Source organism: Elephantulus edwardii, unplaced genomic scaffold (genome assembly GCF_000299155.1).
Source record: "Elephantulus edwardii isolate Elephantulus edwardi_28Jun2011 unplaced genomic scaffold, EleEdw1.0 scaffold00031, whole genome shotgun sequence".
NCBI classification, from domain to species: domain Eukaryota; kingdom Metazoa; phylum Chordata; class Mammalia; order Macroscelidea; family Macroscelididae; genus Elephantulus; species Elephantulus edwardii.
The window spans coordinates 6288406-6298131 of NW_006399781.1; positions in this window are offsets into that span (position 1 = coordinate 6288406).

The following is a 9726-nucleotide window of genomic DNA, read 5'->3' on the forward strand; positions in this document are numbered from 1 at the left end:
AGATCATGGAGCGCCTCGGATCCTTTCTATACCAACGACAGGAGCATCTTGACTCTCTCCACAATGGACTCATCTACTTGTTAAAGGGGCAGTAGCCATTTCAACTCCTGTCCTAAAATCCAGTATGATTATCCAATCAGTGGCTGCACTAGCTCTGCAAAATTTCTTCCTGAAATCTTGGGAATAGTTCATACCCACTCAAACAAACAGAAATCATTGACACAGACTGCTCAGGTTGCCCTGATGCCAGTCTGAGCAAGTGAAAATGTGTCAAGGAGGAGACATTCTCCATCTCTTGTCTGGCTTGTCCCTGATGCTGTTGGGACCCTCGTGACATTGCAGCCTGTTGCTGAGGCCACTGTGTTTTAATATCAAAGAAGAAAAGGGAGATAAACAAACTCCTAGTTAGATATATATTTTAGTTGTTAGCTTGGTCACAGACTCTTCTATTTAAACCAGCTTCTGTAAATTATGCTGAAAAGTTTGCCTTGATAACTCTATTTTTTTATTAGAATTATATTTGAAGCTTTTCATGGGAAAAGTTGATGTGAATCATGAGGACTTTTGGTCCATCAGTGACCCATGTTGTTAATCCAGTAATGCTTTCTTTTTAAGTTCTCAGAGCAACTTAGAAGAAGGCATCTCCTTTTGTTATTTACTGCATAATGGGAAGAGAAAACATACAGTTCCAAACATCTCTAAATGTGCTTTACTACAACCAGTAACATTACCCAGATGAGGGCGAAGGGCATGTGCTACCCTGTGTAAATCAGGAATCAGGTCCGTTTACCAAATTTCAAATTGATGTTTCCTAGTGATACTTTTGTGGCAGAATATGAAGAACCTGGAGTGGGTAAATTAAATATACCATTAACATATTTAATTTAATGTGTTCATCATTGACGTTTTTGCATGCTTTAATCTGGTTAATATATTCAAATTTGCTTTTCTCCCACCTCTCTCTACTTAGCCCAAAGGCTCTGTTTATCATACTTTATAACAATGTTGTAAAGTTCAAATATATCAATAAAAGCAAGTTTGGACAGTATTTAAACATTGCAAATACTTTTAATTAAATAAATCTAAATACTGTTGGGTAATTGAATCAATAAAGAGAAGAGCCTCTTTTTGTGGCCAGTGTAGAATTGCTTTTGCCTGTCAATAAAATACACCTTAGAATAAGGGACTTCAGATAAAAATCCCATTATTTTTAAGTTATCATGTATGATCTGAATGGCAGCAGACCACAGTAGAGCACAGCCTACCCAGCATTGTGAGTCTTGACTAATTAGTGTGAAAGAAGCAAAGTCTCTCCACAATGTTAGGTTTTTAATGGACTAACTGTGACAATAAATTAAAACACATCTTATGCATGTGACTGTAATTCATTCATTGCACTTTTAGTACTTCATTTCTATCCTGAATTTATCATGTAAATTCAGTGTTGTCATTTGTTTTGATAAACAAAGTAAAGTTGATTTAAAATGTGGATATGAATATTAATTTAAGTACTAGTGCCCAGTTCTTGGCATACAATTATTACATTTAAAATTGTATGAAAATGGTAAAATGAAGTTTTGCCAAAATGTTTCCTCTTGCCCTTTCCTGGTTGACGACAGTTAGATCTCTGAGATAGACTGCCAAGGGAAGGCGAGAATGAAGACTCTGCCCACGTTCTCTCGGAAACTGGATTCTTGCTAGCTTATTTTGTCGGCTTCAGTGATCCAAGAATGTTAGGTCATAAATTCGAGCCCAAATATTAATTTTCATAAATGGCTGTTTCACTTAAATGCTTCGGTGTAAGGTCTGAGAAGAGTCTGTTCTCCTGGAAATAAATGAGCGGGATCAAGCTGCAGTATGTACACTCACTGATCCGTATTCTAGAAGAAGGAATGCAGACATACTTACTAGACGAGTGGAGGATAATAAGGCATTTTCTTAGAGTGTCTTCTAAAACAAAATGATTTTCATGAGGCCTGCATTACACCCACCTCGCATCGTTTATTTGCCATCAAATAAACCGATGACTGAGCAGTCCCTGACCACCTGCAGCTGGGAGTCAGTCCACATGGTGCTGTTGGTGGGCTCTATAAATTCTGTATTTACCATTTGCAGTTAGTTCAAAGAACTTTGTATCACAAATGTAAACGACATCTGATATGTTCATCCTCCTCTGGTATTCAAAAACCTGTCTTCTTTAAAGGAAGATTATCTTGCATGTGTAATAAAAGGCTTCTCTTGTTAAAAAAATTTTAATAAATAATAACAGCCTATGAAGCCTTGATCACTTTCTAGTGCTAATAATTTATATTCTAAAACAATTAACACGTAACAGGAACCACAGAAAAGTTTCCCTTTTGCATATTGCTTTAAAATTCTTTGGGGAGTATGATGTTGGTACTTGTTATCTGTCAGCGCCAAAGTAAGATATTAAATGTGTTACTGCCAGTTAATTAATGGTCTCCACGCAACTCCCCTCTGCCAGCTTGCCTTTGCCCAAATTTGCAGGCTGTACTTCAGCAGATAGTGACAGAAACCAAGTCACTTTGCACATTGGCCCCCCTCAGCTGCTTCTGGTGACTCAGCATCTTGTCTCAGCTTCGTGAACATACACTTTCCCGGGAGGGGCTGAGTGTGGGCCCAGGAGGATGATCAAGCCACTAAGGCTTGCTGTGGGGTTGAGAATAGGGCAGGAGTGGCAACCTGGCCTCTCCACCTACCTTCCTCCTTGCATTTGCCATTGTGTACCGAGTCTGTCCAGGCCTGGCCGAACCCTGACTCCCCACTGCGGAACCTCAGCCAGGCCCATCATCGTGTGTGTCCTCAGCCAACGCTGTTTGCCGGCATCAGAGCTAGGGTCCTTTCTGCTGCATGAGATTGTGAAATCAGACTTACCTGATGAGTTTGTGACTCCTACTAATAAGCAGAAGTTAAGGCCACTACAAATTGTTAATAGATGAAAACTTACAGTCTTCTAAAGATTCTACTCTGAATAACTCTTACTAAGCATTGAGGGGAAAGGGCAGCTCTACCATCCATGTGGCTTTTTTCCTGTAAAGGTGATACAAGTAGGTATTAACAAAACACCAAAGAGCCATGGAAAACATGTTTGATTCATTGGAATTTTGGTTTATAGGCCCTTTTTATTTATATCTTGAAATAAGTCCTTTATTTTCATAACAATAAACAAAGTGTTATTTAATGTGTGATAATGTGAATGATATCCCTATAAAAAGTAACTAATGATATGTTTGTAATGATGATTATTAAATTTTACTATGAGGAATTAGTAGCTGAAAATATTGTAGCAATACTTAAAAATGTGGACCTCTGACACTGTGGCTGTATAAATGTAGCCCTTTTAAAAAAATCTCTGCATTGCCAGTAAATGTAGTATACTTACTGTACAGGTCTTGGTAATTTTTTAAAAGTTTATCAAATTATATTTATCAAATAAACACTTTCTTATATATTGGTTTCTTCATCTTTTAAGTGTCTCTCTGCCCATCACATCTAGCACTCCCAAGATTACTTCAGGTTGAATTTAATATATTTATCCCCAATGTTAGCACTGGAATGCCATCCTGTCTTTTACTGACTACACTTTTTAACTCTCTTCAGTTCTTTGAAAACCCAGGTTTTATAGATGATTGTAGCCTTTGAAAGGGGGACTAATAGAAATGCACCAAATGTGAAGACGCACACGCTTCAACAAGGAATGGCCGTCACTTGTCAGTTGTGAAAAGGCAGCTGGAAAACTGGGAAACACCTTGGTCTGTATATGATATACGCTTTAAAAATACACAGCCAACATAATGTGTAGTTTTATATAAAATATTCCAACCTTCTAATTACATTTAATCATTTCCCCTGAAGCATTATCAGGTTCCATTTAAAACACACATACTTCTTTAAAAGATTATTTTTTCAAAGGAAACTACTGTCTGCCCAAATATTGATACTTGAAGAAGATGACAGTGCATGCTTTTTGTTTATGTATTTGTATTTCTGAAATGAAACATGCTGCTTATTCTGGAAAAGAAACTTGTTCATGTAGGAATCTTTTATGTTTTTAAAGGACAGAGGGTTTTGACTATATTTGGCGTAGCTTCTGTCTGGAACTTTTCATGTATATGAAATGGAACAAAATCTTGTTTCTTAACACACAAGGAATTGAGGACAAAAATTGTATAAAAAGAATTATACTACAAAACTTACTGAATTTTCAGAAACAGTTTATTTTGAACTGCTAATACTGGCTCCAGGGGCAGAGCTGCTGTAAATGAAGTAATGTACCACGTTTCTCTCCGGACAACTCTTGTTTGTCAATAGTCAGCTAGTAAATCTCCAAGAAATCCTTTGACAAAAAAGATTTGTTGCTACTTATTTTTAAAAGTAAAGTGACTTGTATTTAAATACAATTTGTAGACCTTGGACTGCACAGCACAGATTTTTCAACTGTATTTCAATCACTTTTGACAAATCTGTACACCCATGCAACCCGCAACCCTCACTCCAATCCAACAGAGAACTCTTCTTTCCCCTCCCCCTTTTTAAATTTTACTTTTATACTGGTTTTCATACAAGAGCCATATGCATTGTTTCACACATTCATCCATTCACACTGTGTTTCACATTATCATTTCCATCCATTGTGTTTTATAAACTTAATCACCATTGATCCATGCCTGTCATTACTCCACCTTTATCACCGAAAAGTTACCCTGTGCTCCCTTCTGGCTACTCATTACCTCTTCTTGCCTCAGGCAACACTTTTTAAATTTCTTTTGTCTTAGATTTGTTTTGCCTGGTCTTGAATTTCATGTAAATAGAGTTTTCACAGTGTAAACTCTTACATCTGGCATAGTTGTTCAATTCCATGTTTGTGATGTTCTTCCGTGTTGTGTATAATCTCTGTAAATTGTTGCTTGTCATTCCTAAATAATATTCTGTTGCATGAAAGTACAACGTGTGTGCCCTTCCTCTTGTTTACGGATAAATGGATTATTCACACTTTCAGGCTATCATTAATAATTGTTGTTGTTGAAGACCATTGCGTTGGAACCAAACCATAGCTGACTCTACAGCAGATTTTCAGAGGCATTTAATCATGTGCGAGGAGATTGCCTGTCCTTTGTGGGGCAGCTGGTGGTCTCAAACCGCAAGCCTTCAGGATTGCAGCGCAGCTTCTTGCCATTAGGCCACCAGAGCAGCATATGTTTTTATATCTCTCATGAAATAACTTGGATTAGAATTGCTAAGTCATAAAACTGATTATCTGATTTTAAGAAATGGCTAACAACATTTCCACACTCTTACCAGTATTATGAAAATTCCAGTTCTATTTCCTTGCAAACATTTTTGGTGTTGTCACTCTTTTTCATTCTGTCTATTCTAAGGTTTTTCATTTGCCTGGTAAAGAATGTCGTTTAACTCCTTTTCAGATGCTTGTTGGCAGTTGATCTTTTTCTTTTTTTTTTTTAATCTCTGGAATGTCTTTTCAGAGTTTCTGGCCATTGAGCTACTTTTTCCATTAGTGGACTTGTCTTGTTGAATGGCAGGAGTCATTAATCTAAAAATGTGAGGCCTTTGTCATGTGTAAGTTTCCAGTACCACTGGCCTGCTCGTTTTCTTTACTTGATGTCCTTGAATGAACAGAATGTTTTCTTTTGATAAAATCATGTTTATTTTTTGCCTTTTATGTCTAGTGCTTTTTATGTCTTCTACAAGAAATCATTATCAGCTCCACAGTCATAAAGGTATTTTCCTGTTGTTTTCAGAAAGCTTTCTAGTCTTTCATGTTTAGAGCTATGATCCATCTCAAATTTATTTATGTGTATCACAGGAGACAAGGGTTGAGGACCTTCCTCCCCCGCCCCCTCCCCCCGAGCCCCTAATAAAGGACTTAGTGGACTTAGATGTATTCATTGAAATACTACTTTTTCCCATTACAGATCCATTCCAGACTTTTTGTTGTGTTTTATTCCTCAATCCTTACACCAGTAGAAAACTCTGGAGGTGTTAGTCTGTAGAGAGCTACACTGCTTACCCACAGGTGACACCTCTGATGGTTCAAATCCAGCCAGGAGCTCTTTGAGAGAAAGATGGGTAATCTCCTCCTGTGTAGTTTATAGCTATGAGTCCGTTCTGAATCTACAGCAATCAGAAAGAGAGTAGCAAAACTACCTTGATGATTGTAGCAGAGCCCTCCAAGCTGTTCTTGGTGAAGATTGTTTTGGCTCTCACAGATCCAGTGCCTTTTCATATATACATTTTGATAATAAATTTCTAAAAGAAAACCTTTACTTTGGATTTGGAGTGAATCTGTAAATTGATTTAGAAATAATTGATACCTTAACAGTATTGAATCTCCTAACCTATTAACAGGGGACCCCTGGTGGCATAGTGAATTAAGTGTTGGGCTGCTAACTGAAAGGTCTGTGGTTCCAAACCATGAGCCGTTTCGAGGGAGAGAGGTGAAGAGCTCAGCTCGTGTAAAGATGTACTGCATCAGAACTTGTGCGTCCATTTGACTGTCCTGTAGAGTCAGTATAAATTGGAACGACTCGGCAGCAGTGGGTGAAAGCATGATCATGCTGTGTCTCTGCATCTATCTAGGTCTTCTTTCATGACTATCAGTAATGTGTTGTGGATATATGGAAAACCTTTTGTTAAATTCCTGAATATCTTTAAGGTTTTTAAAATGTTATTGTAAATAAAATTGTTTTTAAATCCATCTTCTAACTGCTTGGTATTGAGCCTCACTGCCCTTGAGTTGATTTCCACAGAGTGACCCACCTGGGCTTTCCCAGGCTGTGAATCATGACGTTAGGGCACCGTCCGTCTCCCTCCTGGTTGCAGTGCAGCCCTCTGTGGACTACACTGCCAGAGCGCCCTGCTCTCTACTAAGCCATGGAAACAGCATTTTAATAATTTTTATTTATGATATAAAGCCTTGTTAAACTGGCTCATTTGTTCTTCAGGGTTTCGTTTTCTTTTTTCAGGACTTTTTTTGTATTAATTATGTCATCTGAGTGTAGAAAGAATCCTTTTCTTTCTAGTCTTCATGCTGCTTTCCCCTGGTTCTTGCCTTATTGCACCAGCTAGAACCAGGAATAAATGTTGACTTCGGGGGGACATGCTATTTTTCTTCCCCCTCCCTCATATACAGATAATCAGGTAATCATAATTTGTTAATATGGTGACTTCCTTGAGCTTTTAAATGTTGAACCAATCTGACATCCGTGAAATAAATCCACTTGGACAAAACATGTTACTCCTTGTTCTGTGTCACTGTTTGATTTGCTGATGTGTTATTAAGGACTTCTATGTCTCTGCTCATGCAGTTTCCTTTTCTTGTAATGCCTTTGCCAGGCATTACACGTTTGCCTCAAAGAACAGGTTGGCGAGGCAGTGTTCCTTCCTCCGTCATTTCTGGGGAAGAGTTTGTCTAAGCTTGGTGGTACTCTTTAAAGATTCAGTTTTCACCACTGAAGTAATCTGTACATGTAGGGGTTTTGTTTTAGGGGAAGGATACTTTGTTTTGGTTTGGATTTTTTATTAATCCAATTTATGAAACCGATATAGGGCTCCTGATTGAATAAAGGAGGTCATATCTTTTAAGGAATTTGCCTGTTTCGTCTAACTGCCAACTTCTTGGTGTAAAGTCACTTCAGAATATTATTACCCTTAAATGAATATGTAGTGATGTGTCTGTTTCGTCTAACTGCCAACTTCCTTGGTGTAAATTCACTTCAGAATATTATTGCCCTTAAATGAATGTGTAATGATGTTCTGATTTTCATTTTTTTATGCTAGTAACTTTTTTCTTTGCCTTTTTGCTTGATCAGTCTTGCTAAGGATTTGATAAATTTTATTAATCACTCAAGAAATTAACTTTTCATGTTAATTTTCCTTATGTTTGTTTCTATTTTTTCTCTCTTTTGCATTCCTTTTTTGTATGTTTTAGAAACTCAAGTTAATGATTTTACATGTTTCTTCATTTTAATAAAATAACTTCCAGTTGTATATCTCTCTCACGCATTGCTTACGATGCATCCACAGATTTTAACATTTTATTTTTCATATTTTTCAAGCCAGATTTTTTTCCAAAATCCTTTATTTATTTTTTTTTCTTTGATTCTTGGCTATTTATTTAGAGGTGTTATGCTTGATTTTGAAGTAATTGGAGTATCTGTGTGTGTTTGTAATGAGTCATCCAACCAGATTAGATCCCAGCAGCTACCTGCAGGAGAAAGATGGACAGTCTCTTTCTATATAATTTATACCCAAGTTGGTTCCAACTTGATGGCACATAACACAATTTTTTAAAAAATCACTGTAGGGATAGCTATGAGTTAGTTCGTCAGTGTTGAGTTGAACGCACATAAACACATATTTACACACTTTTAAAGTACTTGTTTTAATTTGATATTGTTTTAAAAAATTCATAAAGTTCTTAAACATTGTTTTCACACCAGTTTTTCCCCTTTCCTTTACCCACCATTCCGTCTACCTATCAAACTGTGTGACCCTATGATTAAGCCCCCACCCCTTGGATCCTTGTACTCGTTCTACAGTAATGGTTTTATGCAGTATTTGTCCTTATGGGACTGAGTTCACCTACCATAACGCTCTCTGATTCCCTCCCATGTTAGGTGATAATTTACAAAATCATTGCTCCTGCGTGCTTCATAGTATTCCATTGTGAGAAGGTCTCATAATTTCTCAATTCATTCTTTTGTGATTGAACATTTGAGCTGTTTCCATATTTTTTTCTATAGCAAATAATACTGTTATGAACATTGGTGTCCAAGTCTCTGTACCTCAGTTATCATTTTCTCAGGGTATATTCCAAGCAATGGAATAGCAGATCATATGATATTTCTATCCTCAGCTTTTTGAGGAAATGCCAGACTGCCTTCCAGATGATAGACCTGCTAAATATATACAACAGCTGTTAAAAGAACTGAAGAAAGAAATAGACGGCACCACAGTAGTGGTAGGAGATTTTAATACACCATTCTTCCCAAAGGATAGGTCAACCAAAAAAAAAAAAGAAAGAAAGAAACAAAGATGCAGAAGACTTAAACTACACAGTCAGCCAACTCCATCTTGAAGATTTATTCTTATTCTGAACACCCAACTAAATACTCAGTTCCTTTCTTCTCAAGTGCACATGGTACATTCTCCAGAATTGATCACATATTAGGGCACAAAGCATGCCTCAACAAATTAAAAAACATGGAAATCATACAGAGTATCTTCTCAGATCACAATGCCGTAAAACTAGAAAGTAACCACAGAGGTTAATTCCATCAACATGAAAGCTGAATAACACCCTGCTAGAACACAGTTGGGTTTATAGAAGAAATAAATAATGACATTTTAGAAGTTCCTCAAAACAAATAATGAAAATACAACATAACATAACCTCTAGAATGCAGTCCTGAGGGGGCAGTTCATAGCAATAGGCAAACACATAAAAAAATGAAGACAGATGCAAAATTAATGATCTAACTCAACACCATCAAATAGAAAAAGAACAATCTAATCCTATAGCCTCTAGAAGAAAGGAAATTATAAGGACAAGAGCTAAAATCAATGAAATAGAAAACAGAAGAACAATTGAAACTTTCAGGATCAGGAGCTGGTTTTTCAAAAGGGACAATAAAATTGACAAATGACTGGCAAACCTGTTGTTGTCATGTGCCATCGAGTCGTTTG